The sequence below is a fragment of the Musca autumnalis genome, unplaced genomic scaffold (genome assembly GCF_047663935.1).
Source record: "Musca autumnalis isolate F117 unplaced genomic scaffold, ASM4766393v1 scaffold_5, whole genome shotgun sequence".
NCBI lineage: Eukaryota > Metazoa > Arthropoda > Insecta > Diptera > Muscidae > Musca > Musca autumnalis.
Window position 1 is genome coordinate 158,071,043 of NW_027412088.1, and position 13,227 is coordinate 158,084,269.

Below are 13,227 nucleotides of genomic sequence, written 5' to 3' on the forward strand. Positions count from 1 at the left end.
TGCAGTCAAACTCTAAACAAACGCTGCGTTAGCGCAAGCAGCACAAATTTCCACACAAAACAAACAATGATTCAGAGAGCTACTCTCGCTCAGTCACTCACCTCATTCAGTAGCACATATCGGTCATATCTTTCTTTTGCATCATTCGTTCATCTGGTTGTTTCATATCAAAACCACCACCACTACGTTCAGAAACAAAACCACCCCCATTAGCACACAAACAACAGTTGTGTCATTCGTGAACGAACATTTTCAAAAGAACGATTCGGTGAAAAGAACGACGGAGTCATATGCAACAGAGAACGAACGACTTCAAAAGAAAATAATACAGTCAAATGTATTGTTGAACGAAAAAGAGCCAACGAACGAAGTAAACGACCCGGATCTTTTTGGTGAACGGAATGAAAAAGATCGATCCGCTCAATGAACGAGATTGCCCAACACTAACCAATAGCCACATGTTACTTGCTTATGCTAATGGCATAGAAATCATAGGACAATCAGTAAAGGAAGTAACTGATACCTTTAGGAAGGTCGAAGCAGAATCTGCGAAAGTGGGTCTGGCGGTAATCGGCGAAGACCAAATTGATTGTGTCGACGCGCAAAGCGTCCATAGAGCTCGGACCAACTGTGGAAGTTGGTACCTACAATTTTGAGGTAGTTAAAAACTTCGTCTAGCTCGGCACTGCCATAAACACAACAAACAACATCAGTTGTGAAATAAGAAGAAGAATTGTATTGGCCAACAGATGCTACTATGGTTTAAATAAGCAATTTAAAAACAAAGCCACATCTCGTCAAACAAAAATAATACTATACAAAACGCTGATACTACCCGTGCTAATGTATGGCTCCGAAGTATAAGATAAGGCAGTGCTTAGTGTGTTTGAGAGGAAAATTCTTCGAAAGATCTACGGGCCGATTTGCGTTGACGGTGAATATCGACGTCGTATGAACCACGAGCTATATAAGCTATACAAAGACATGAATATAGTTAAACGTATCGAGATGCAACGATTGCGTTGGCTAGGCCATATCATAAGAATGAGCGATGATGAACCCGCTAAAAAGGCGTATGAATACATGCCTCATGGCGGTGCACGCAGAATCGGCAGGCCTAAGCTTGGATGGAGCATACAAGTGGGTGAAGAAATGAAAAGGGGCGGTATTCCAAAATGTCAAGCGAAAAACAGAGAGGAATGGAAATCTTTTCTTAGTTCGGTCTATGGAACAAATGTTCTGTAATGGGCCAACTAAGTAAGTAAGGGGGATGAGGTCTATCTTTCACCAGAAAAAAGTATCCGGTCAAACCTAGTAGTTGACACTACTACCAGTTTTAGTTCCATAAAAATTCGGACTGGTCGCACAGTGCGTGATAAGGTAGGCACGATCAGTGAATAGGGAAAATGAAGCACAAGTATTAGTGATAGATCACGACAATTACAGGGTAGTAGCCTTTTCATTGATAGGAGCGATGCCTATTTCAGTCTTCCGCTCACTCCTCCGACAAAACCTCAAAATTGGTGATGGTTGAGTGTTGATTAATTAATTCTCCACTCCACCTGCTGTACCAGAAAATGGACCTCTGCTTAGATCTTATAACCGATTTACTTCTCGTTTCTGTTTCGACCAGTTGAAGACTATGTTGCTGGCATATGCTGATAACGCAGTAGTACAGATAAGTGAAAAAAAATTTACCAACATTGTCTGATATTATAAAAGGAGCTCTGTAGTGCGATTCTCTAACTCATTTCTTGAGTTACCGACAAATGTCGGTAAAATTAAAATGCTTATAATTTCGGTAATTAACGATATTATTCGGTAAGCTAGGGACCAATAAAAAGTAGTCGTAAAGTTCTACCGGTAGCAACAGTGTTGTCAACTTTTATTTAGCCGATAGCCTTAGATGCTAGTGCTATTTTTTATATAATTTTTATTGTAATTTTTTATTATAATAAATATTTGAAATAAATAAATAAAATAATTTGAACTTTTCATTCATAATTTTGGTTTTAATGTTAACGATTTCTGTCGGTAACTCAAAAAAAGAGTTAGAGAATCGCACTACTGGTACAACTGTCAAGCCGAGCCCATGACAATGGTTTTGGAGTGACCTGAAGAAGATGGAACTCGTAGTATTCAACAATAGTTTTGGATTGAGTTCCATTAGATTTTTCTTCTAAAGTTAAATACCTCAGTACAATCTTGGACCATCGCCTGACATGGAATGGAATATCAAGGGGCGGACTTTACTCCTGCATGAAACTTATTGGGAAAAGTTGGGGACTCAGGCAACAAGTCTTATACTGGCTATATGCAATAGTAGTTCTGCACATCTTAATCTATGGTGGAATTGTGAGTACTTGGGAATAAAGCGCGCAAAGGACTGCGTCAATTCTGATCAGCGGAGCATTGGAATTCAACCCAGTTTCAAGCTGCCAGGACGGCTTTTTGGTTCCGAGAATCAGAAAAGTGGCAAGTTTCACTGTTGGGACATGCGAGAGTTTAAACATAATTGAAAATCAGTTAAAGGTCTCGAAACCAGTCTCATAGGAGCCATGACTATATACATATGTTTGTCGATAGTCAGGCGACCCTTATGACTCTTAAGTCATGGACCATAAACTCTCGACCTATCCTTGCTTACAAAATAGCTCTATGTGTATACGGAGTGGGTGTCAGGGTGTCTTTAATTCGATCGATTTACCAAATGATGGGTCAGTTAGGCCTCCAATGTGCTCCTACATTGGCAAACTTCTTGAGATCTACCTTAAGAAGGCCCAACACAGATTGCACAAGTTATCTGGATGCAGAATACCCAAGGCAAACTGGACTGCGATTTCTCAAAGTAGAAGAATTTCTCTTCGCTCATTCAATAAGATAAGTGTGAGGATCACTGTCGAACTTATTACAAGTCACTGTATGATTAGATCTCTAATTTCGAAATGGGATGACAGTGAAGATTCATGAAGATGCAGAATTGCGCACAAGAAAACACCGACTATTGCGTAGTTACGAGATATACACTCTCACCTTCTTATCAGACATAGATCCATCACCTTTTTTTGCCACAACACAAAGATTTTCAATGAAACCTCTTTAAATAATAAATTTGTGTTCTAAATATGACTTTTATTCCTTTTCAAAATAATTCAGATTAATTTCACATTTGCCTAATATTATATACCAATCATCAAATAAATTTGGATGTTTTCTTTAATATGAATTACAATATTTCTTCTTGGTAAAGTTTTTCTTACCGAAATTGCTGAAGACATTAGAGAAAACATTATTACAATTCCAAGATTTCATCTTTTATTTTTTTGTTATTTCAATTCTCCATATTGGCCACCTAAAAACTATTCACTCTTTCTTCTATGCCATGCTACTGCATTCATATGATTGTCGATGATGATTTTCATATGAAACCATTCTTCTTCTTCCCGAACTACTACTGAATATATTTGATTAGAAAACTATTTCGTTTGCACTCAAATTGATTTCGGGTTTTTTGATATTCATTGCAATTCGCCCCCTTTTTCTCAGTCATTCATTCAATAAATTTACATATTCCCAATAACAGTTTAATATTTTTCTTTGAATGCAAGCAGAACGAACAAATTTGCAGCCAGCAAATGCAGCAGCAGTTCAAACAGCAACAAATGCCCACATTGAGGAGAACAAGTAAGATATGCTGTTATGGTTAGGCAGGGTAGAATATTTTATACCCTATGACAAACTGTTTTTTACATTAACTCAGAAAGATTCTGTACATGATTTGGAAAAGTTTTAATAGTGCATTTTTAAGTATATCTTGGGAGATTCCCGGATTTCAGGTTAGGTTAGGCTTAAGGATGCGCAGTCACCAAAGCAGTGGCAACTTTACTCGCAGACCTATGGTCTATTGTATTCATCCTGGATAGATTTGTAAAGATGATTTTAATTGTTATTGCTTGTTGAATTGAAGATAAAGAAGTTTCCGAAATATCGCTGTATTGCTGCTCGATGGTTAGTACTGGAACAGAAAGCGAAAATAATTAACTGTCTTGCCAATTCATAATAAATTTTTGGCAAATTTAAACAGTGTAATGAAATCTACATATGGTAAACGATGCTTTCTTATGTACAGCAAGGGACCCCTGCAAAGTGGATGCTCGGGCGTCTCAATCTCTTCTGCATCTCCATCAACGCCATTGTCATCCCATCATGCAGATAAAGATCTAAACATGCAGTGACTCGCAATGAGTCCAACAGTGATTTCTGCTGCATTCAGATTCCCTAAGACATCTATGGTGCGGCTTTTCATGGTAGATCTCAAGAAGTTTACTGATAAAGCAGCACAAACGTGACCTAAAAAATCATCGGCGGTGGGTTCTTCGATAACGCATTGACCTGGAACGAAACAACACCCGTATTCCGGCCACCTCAGTGTACACATGTTTGTATTAGTATAGTTTCTCTGTGTTGAGAGCTGCTTATCCCGGAATGTCTGCTCCGGATACTTTTGGTCCGTGGTGGGACGGAGGAAAACCGAGGACCTATATATGTGTGCTCGGTTTTTCACATCCGCATCTTCACTCAAATCTAAAGTTCGGTTAGATGCAACGGATGTCGAGAGTGGGTACATCTAAGGAGTTGTTCTGGCTTGTACATGCGATGGACTACGACAGGGAGTATGTTGCTGCATGCTGCGTGAACACAGCCCCAATGAGTAGAGGTTATTGGTCCAACAGTTGCCCACGTTTGGAAGGTCATAACCGTCTGCTCTTGGGGGACTTTAATGGTCATCGTAAGTTGTGGCTTTCGGTCTTCAGAAACGACCAGAAGGGTATAGCACTGGCTAAGTAGATAGATAGCTCTACGTTTCGCACGGTCAATGAAAACGCCCTTACTAGAATTAGCGGAGAGTGTCACAGTTCCACAGACATTACATTCACACGGATGCAGTCGCTGGTGTGTAACGTGATAATATGATCACGTACATAACACAACAACTTCTACCAAGAAACCCACCTACATACAGCGCTTTGACAACACTTCACCATACACTGTGTCTACCTGACACTAGTGCCATTACAGGCCACACACTGCTAAATTTAACTCCAGTGTATTTTTGCAACCATCGTAGTTTGTGTTTAGGGTGAATAATTCACATTCACTCCATGCCTCGAGTCACTCATATATTTCAGAGTTGGTTGCTGATGGCGAGCTGGCTACTTCAGGGAGTTAGCTACACGGGTTAGAACTAAAGGCTGTTCTAAATCCGCCAACGTACACCTTGGTGTTACCGAGTTGGGAATACTTTTTGGAAGCTACCCATTAAATTGTGGTGGCTAAAAAATTGCACTGGACCCTCGGGTTTTCCAGTTCCACAGGGGCTTCGGGTCATATGTTCCATTCGGCACTTGACCTGCGGGTTTTTCAGTTCCACAGGGCCTTCGAGTCATCTGTTCCATTCGGCATTGGACCTTTGGGTTTTTCAGTTCTACAGGGCTTCCGAGTCATCTGTTACATTCGGCACTGGGCCTTCGGGTTTTCCAGTTCTACAGGGCCTTCGGATCATCTGTTCCACTATTTGAGTAGGAGTACATGGTAGAAAATGGACCGTAGTGCTAGACTAACACCCGAGCGACCAATTTATAGCGTCAACACCCGAACGCCGTATATATCGTCTTCTCGAACGCCGATACCCGAGCATCAACACCGGAATGCCGTGTTCCCGAACATCAACAGCCGAAACCATCGTGTTGCCGAACATCAACAGCCGAAGTCATCGTCTTCAATATCATCTGCAGCCGAATTCATCGTCTTCCGATCATCTGCAGCCGAACATTGAATTGATCGTCTTCCCGATCATCTGCAGCCAAACACCGAATTCATCGTCTCCCCGATCATCTGCAGCCGAATACATCATCTTCCTGATCATCTACAGCCGAACACCGAATACATCATTCACACCCGAACACAAACAAGAGCGTTTTCCCCGAAGAAGAACCCGCTAATTCAACAGGAGCTGCTCAGCTGCCAAACCCCAGCGAGTCTGCATAATACTTACGCAAACTATTAATACAAATATATACCCATAGAATTCATTCTTATCGCTTTTAAACACATGTAGATTGTAAATTAGTATTTAATCAATAAATCCCCAATTTAGCCCCCCCCCCAGGAAAGGGAGAATACTAGTCTGTCATTTCGTAAGATTTGGTGGGTCCTTATGGAGACCCTGGACGCGACTGAAGTTACCCCAGCCGACGAGAAAACCACGTTACAGATGCCATAAACAACTATCTGCGAATGCGGTTCTCGGAGAGGACCCCATCTATCGCAGCTGTCACGACAAAGCAGAGTAGGTTTGGCTCAACTACGCTTGGAATGGTGAACCGTGAATTTCTATAATGGCAAGGATCGATGATACCGTGCAAAAAATGTGTCCAGCATGCGGCACAAACCCGCGCAACAAACAGTACCTTTTCAACTGCCCTGTCATACCCTAACTTCAGTAGATCTGTGGTTACATCCCACATTCCTAGAACTGGAGATAGACCCAGAGCCAGATTAAGTAGGTTACAACAACAAAATTCATCAATTGATATATAGATTAGAGTGGGGCGATTTGAACACCATCGCGGGCGCCTGGAGTTTCTGATTCTTGGGATTGTACTGATCAAAAAAGTCAACTAGACCCTATGTCTACGGTGAAAATCGAGCCCCCGGATTTTGACTTGAAGTTTTTTTTCAACGATTTTTGGATATTTTGGCATATAACAACCAAACCACTGAGATTTTCGATCCAACACAAAGACAACAATTGTAGCCAAGACAATAATAAAGAACTCTCTAGTACATCGGAAAAGCATTGGAACGCTCCTTCAGGTAGTTATGGCCTCGAGAAGGTGCACATTTTTCGGAAAATATCGATAAATGACACTGTGCTACAAAATGGGACTCAAAGTCAGTGGGTGGAAAATTCCTTTTGGAGATGAAAGCCCTTGGTGAGTGTACTAAGAACCCAAAAGGAAATATTCACCATAGGTCAAGTTTCCGAGATATCGCGAGATTAATGGTTTAATTTTGGCCCCTTAATTTGTGAGAAAATAGCTTCATATCGCTCTAAAGCGTTATTGTAGCTTCATTTTGACATTACATTTCTTCGGCCAAATCGAATGGTGAATCTTTTTGTAGAATATTTCATCCCTCTAACTCAATTCCTTTCATGTCCTTTTCGTCCTTTATTTTTTGAACCGTAGTAAAAGTACCAAAAGGCGAGATTTTACAGCATCCAAATATTCTACAAAAATGTTGTTCAGAAGATTTTAGGTACGGTTCTCATTGATGACCAATCGATATTTCCCCGTTTTCATGGTTCTTTTAGACATTTTACCGGTTTTTATTCAGAAAACTACGTTTTGTTTTTATGTATATTCATTATTGGTCTGTGGTGCTTCTGAAATACTTACCATAAATAGCTCTTGTAATGACGAACACGTTAATAACAAATTTTATTGGAGGACAGATCCGGTTATCTAAATTTTTGAACCGGATATTCTGATATTAAAACCGATTTTGGAACCGGTTTTAAGTAACCGATTAACCGAATATGTGTATCATTAGCTAATAAAATGGTCAATCAACGTAGCGTAATGGTTGAGTGTGTGGTATTTCGCTAGAATTCATTTTTCAATACAAAACTCCTTAGGCCATGTTAGCTCGATTAATCCAATTAATTAATTATAATGTTTTTTGTTTTGTTCAATATTTATTTTGAAAAGCTTCGTAACCGACAAAGTTATAATCAGCTACTTGCTGTCATTTGATTGACCATTTTATTAGCTTTCTAATGATATACATATTCGGTTAATCGGTTACTTAAAACCGGTTCCAAAATCGGTTTTAATATCAGAATATCCGGTTCAAAAATTTAGATAACCGGATCTATCCTCAAATAAAATTTGTTATTAACGTGTTCGTCATTACAAGAGCTATTTATGGTAAGCACCAAAGACTAATAACGAATATACATAAAAACAAAACATTGTTTTCTGAACAAAAACCGGGTAAATGTCTAAAAGAACCATGAAAACGGGGAAATATCGATTGGTCATCAATGAGAACCGTACCTAAAATCTTCTGAACAACATTTTTGTAGAATATTTGGATGCTGTAAAATCTCGCCTTTTGGTACTTTTACTACGGTTCAAAAAATAAAGGACGAAAAGGACATGAAAGGAATTGAGTTAGAGGGATGAAATATTCTACAAAAAGATTCACCATTCGATTTCACCGAAGAAATGTAATGTCAAAATGAAGCTACAATAACGCTTTAGAGCGATATGAAGCTATTTTCTCACAAATTAAGGGGCCAAAATTAAACCATTAATCACGCGATATCTCGGAAACTTGACCTATGGTGAATATTTCCTTTTGGGTTCTTAGTACACTCACCAAGGGCTTTCATCTCCAAAAGGAATTTTCCACCCACTGACTTTGAGTCCCATTTTGTAGCACAGTGTCATTTATCGATATTTTCCGAAAAATGTGCACCTTCTCGAGGCCATAACTACCTGAAGGAGCGTTCCAATGCTTTTCCGATGTACTAGAGAGTTCTTTATTATTGTCTTGGCTACAATTGTTGTCTTTGTGTTGGATCGAAAATCTCAGTGGTTTGGTTGTTATATGCCAAAATATCCAAAAATCGTTGAAAAAAAACTTCAAGTCAAAATCCGGGGGCTCGATTTTCACCGTAGACATAGGGTCTAGTTGACTTTTTTGCTCAGTACAATCCCAAGAATCAGAAACTCCAGGCGCCCGATAACACTTTTTTCCTTCCACACAAATCGCCCCGGCCTAATATAGATCGACTTAGAGCCACCCAAGGTAGTTCATCAGCTACTTCATTACCCATTGTACTATGTTTGATGGGCGCATTTTGGCAGCATATACCAGCGCTAGTGCCTTTTTTCATTGTAGATGCATTAGTATTGCAGAATGTCCAGAGGGGATTTCCTTTCTTCCCAAATGTCTCTGCTTGGAATACTTACAGAAGGTAAATAAAACCATAAAAAGGTGGGTATATAATCCTCTGCCCCAGTATGTACTATCGCATAGCTGAAGTTTACTTTCAGTTGAGTTCAAGACCTTCGCACGTCCAAATTGTTGCAATTGACACATTCCTGGCTCTTGAAGTCGAAAAGCCGCACTCTCAGATTCAGGCAGAATCAGGGTTGTATAAAACCTGTGCTCTGAATCCCCACCTTTTGCCAATGGTGTTCTGGCCTGCTCTTCGATGTACCCTTTTCAGTTCATGTAGTGATCCATGATTGTACCGAGGAATTTATCTTTGATGGTAGGCTCCAGTTCAACTCCATCCAGAACTGGTGGCTGGAAATCGGGAAGTTTGCACTTTCTGGTTAACAGAATGATTTCCGTCGTCGCCGTGTTCACTCAAAGACCAAAGACCTGGGCCTAGCATAACAGCTGTTCCAAAGCATCTTGCTTCTGGTCCGACAATGTTGTTGAAAATCATGTAACAGTACTACAACATCATCAGGATAAGCCACCACCTTAGTTTTCAGCTGATCGTAGCGCAAAACAAATTGGTAGATTAAGAAGCCAGAGAAGGAGTAATAGAACTACCCACTGTGCTGCAACGAATGGACTGATTGTGACAGTGTCGGGTCACTCCAGCATTTGTTGAGCATTCGCATAGCATTCTAAAATTACCAGGCCTGTGCTCCCCAGCTCCCCCAACAGTTTATGTGTGATTACAACTATAAATTTGTATTTTTATGTAACATCTAAGTAGTCAGGTTTTGGCACCTGAGATAGGTGATATTAGTATTTTGCGACTTTCAGGTGTATGTGACGTAGGGGATGAAAGATACCAACCAAGCAACGATCCTTACCGGCTTTAACTTGGGAAAGCCCAGGATTTATCTTGGTCCCTCTATCATCTCAAGTGGACCCTAACCTCACCTGGGTAGCTGCCATTAACACCCGTTAAATGTAATGTGCCGCGCGTTCACCCATAAGAACGATAAAAGCTTGGGCTTGGACGTCCGGTTAGTAATCCACCCCTAGAAAAAAGCCTTATAAAAGCCCCCTGCAAAGAACCATGATCTGCTATTCTGCACCTGGAATGTTTGCACCACTAATTAGAGCCAGAGTTCCGAATACATGCTCTAATTCGCTCGAATTCCATTCGCGAGTGAAGCTCTTCGTGAATTCGATCAATTTGAAGGGGGCAAATTGCCCCCTTCCCCCACCCAAAGAAAAAGTTACCCCACCCTCAAATAATCTTGCCCAACCTTCACCAAAAAAATTGCACCCAAAAAACGTACAACCTCCCCCCAAATTTTCACACGCGAGTAAATCGGAGCTCTGATTAGAGCACACAGTTTCGTCTCCTGCATAAGTCTTCTCCCTATTGCATATAAGATAGTACCTGACATATTGTGTGAGCGACTAAATCCTATGGTCAATGAAATGATTGAAACCTATCAGTGCGGCTTTAGAACGGGCAAATCCACCATTGACAGATGCTACTTGGACTTAAGTAAGCAGTTTAATAACAAAGCTACATCTCGTCAAAAAAAACGTAACACTTTACAAAACGCATATACTGCCCGTGCTAATGTATGGTTCCGAAGCATAGGAACTTGCGCAAGCAGATAAGGCAGTGGCACTGCGATTGCGTTGGCTAGGACATGTCATAAGAATGAGTGGTGATGAACCCACTAAATGGCTTACAAATACGGGCCGCATGGCGGTTCACGCAAGGCCAAGGCTTCGTGGGTGCGAATAAGTGAAATGCGGCATCACAAAACTCCATATCCCGGATTGGGCAAATACAACAACAAACAGAGAGAAATGGAGATCTATTCTTAGTTCGGCTTATGGAACAAATGTTCTGTAAAAGGCCAGCTAAATAAGTAAGTAGGTGTGTATAAATATTTTGAGGCACTATGCGGTTAACGTGGGTATATTAATTATCTACAAAAATTACAAATGCTTGCGGCAAACTCAATATACCTTCCATTCCATGTTGGACGCAATGCAAACTGAAACTAATACCAGTTTTAAATGATTTGAAAAGGCAAATTTGCATTACAAATTTCCCAACGTATAGTAGTTGGAAGAATGAGGACAACAACAACACAAAATCAAATGCAAAATACAAAACTTACTCAAAATAAAAAACAGACAAACGAAGGTATTGGAAGAAACACACTATTTCTAAATGCTAGTCTCCTTTAAAAATAAATATTCTTTCCCTTAGTGCTCCCCTTGTCTAATATACATGAAATTATTCCTTCCCTTAGTCCTACGCTTGTCCAATATGGTCTAAGAAAAAATCACATCAACTAACTTCAACAAAAACCATCTAAATTCCAAGTCTTAAGGTCTTCTGTTTAATTGGTTCTTATTTTTTAATTTTCTCCAAATTTACGTTGACATTCATCTTTGAACTATGACTTTGAATGGTAATCACAAAAAAAAAAACTACTTTCCCTGTCCTTTGCTCAATTCGAGATACGAACAAATAAAAATAGTAAGAAGTGTTGAACACTCATCCATCCATCCAGCCCTCCAACCTGCAAAAGAAACTAGGAATTAATTAAGAAGTGTCAAAATAGCTTAAAAGTATTTTTTTTCTCGGAATCAATTGAAACAACATTTGAATATTTGAAATCTATTCTACATAAATATGCAATAAAATAATATTGAAAAATGTCAAATGAAAACGACATGACCTGAGTTGCAAAAATGCTATGGAACAGGTGTGGAAAACAGTTGAGAAGAAAAAGAAAACGAATTGGGCCGTTCAAAACTTAGCACATTGTGAAAGTAGGAATAAAAATATAAGACAGGTGTATCGGTGATTTTTTTACCCTCCGACATAATATGGAGGGTATAATTAAATTTATCATTCCGTTTGTAACACATCGAAATATTTATCGGAGACCCTATAAAGTATATATTCTTGATCAGGTAAAATTCTAAGTCGATATAACCATGTCCGTCCGTCTGTTGAAATAAAGATACAGCTCGCAAAGATAGATCTTTGTAATTTGGTATAGAAGTTTCTATTACTCCTAGCATGTTCGGTATTGCAAACTGGCTATATCGGTCCACGTTTTGATATAGCCCCCATAGAACGGTACCTCCCGATTTTCGGTATTTTGAAGGTTTTAGACACATTATCACACCGAAATGGCTGAAATTTGGTACTTAGTCTTCGTTGTGGGTACAAAACTTTTACCCAGAAATTTTTTGGTATAGGTCCACGCCTTCATAACTGTACCTCCCGATTTTCGGTATTTTGAAGGTTGTGGCACACAATAATCCACCGAAATGGCTGAAATGTTGCGTTTGGTCTTGATTTGGTGTATTAAACTTTCCATATGAAATGTGTCGGTATAGGTCCACGCTTTCATATATCCCCCATAGAACGGTACCAGCCGATTTTTGGTATTTTGAAAGTTTTAGCCTCAGTTTCACACCGAAATGGCTGAAATTTGGTACTTAGTCTTCGTTTGGAGTACAAAACTTTCTCCCACGCCTTCATATAGCCCCCATATAACGGTACCTCCCGACTTTCGGTATTTTGAAGGTTGTGACCTCAATAATCCATCGAAATGGCTGAAATTTGGCAATTCGTCTTCATTTGGGGTATTAAACTTTCCATATGAAATTTTTGAGTATATGTCCACGCTATATGAACCCCATACAACGGTACCAAACAATTTGCGGTATATTAAAGGTTTTAGCCTCATTGTCACACCGAAATGGCTGAAATTTGGTATTTAGTCTTCGGTGGGTGTATAAAACATTCTTCAAGAAATTTTTCGGTATAGGCCTACGTTTCGATATAGTCCCCATAGAACGATACCTCCAGATTTATCCCACCGAAAGACTGAAATTTGTTATTTAGTATTCCATTGGGTTAAAAAATATTCCAGAATAGAATTATCAGTATAGGTCCGCGGGTTCCTATATCTCCCATAGAAGCGTACTTCTTGCTTGCTGAAATTTGGTATTTAGTCTTCTTTATAAGCGAAGGGAAACTATTTGTTCCATTTTACTTCAAAACATCTCGTGGTGGAGGGTATAACAAGTTCGGCCTGGACAAACTTAACGCCGTTTTTACTTGTTAAAGTTTACATCGGAAAATAAGTTCCGCCCATTTCTAGTTTTTTTTTCGAAATATTCGACTTAAGATACCTT